Genomic DNA, 404 nt, shown 5'->3' with positions numbered 1-404 from the left:
AGAACAAAACGACTAATGGAGTCACATTTGTTACGTAAAATCCATTCTGTAATATCAGCATTGTCCAAATTTCTTCTTCCTGCCTTCCATCAGCTTCTCAATTTAAGTCAGGATTTTTTTTCTTTCTTTCTTTTCATCTTCCATAACTAGAATGTCTCGCTCTTATTATTCGCGCATTGCATCAGCATTTTTCAAAAGCTCGTGACCATTTCTGATAACAATTTCTTCCTTTGCAATTGTCTATCATTTATTTTTGAATTTCCTCAGTATTGCAGAACAGAAATGGCAAAAACTAAAACCGTAGATTCATTACGAATCTATGTACTATTATATCAACAAATAAATTAATTATAGTCACAGTAAATAATGGAAATAACTGAACAATAATAATGGAAATGGTAGAA

The sequence above is a fragment of the Penaeus monodon genome, chromosome 34 (genome assembly GCF_015228065.2).
Source record: "Penaeus monodon isolate SGIC_2016 chromosome 34, NSTDA_Pmon_1, whole genome shotgun sequence".
NCBI lineage: Eukaryota > Metazoa > Arthropoda > Malacostraca > Decapoda > Penaeidae > Penaeus > Penaeus monodon.
This window is presented reverse-complemented; position numbering follows the sequence as displayed.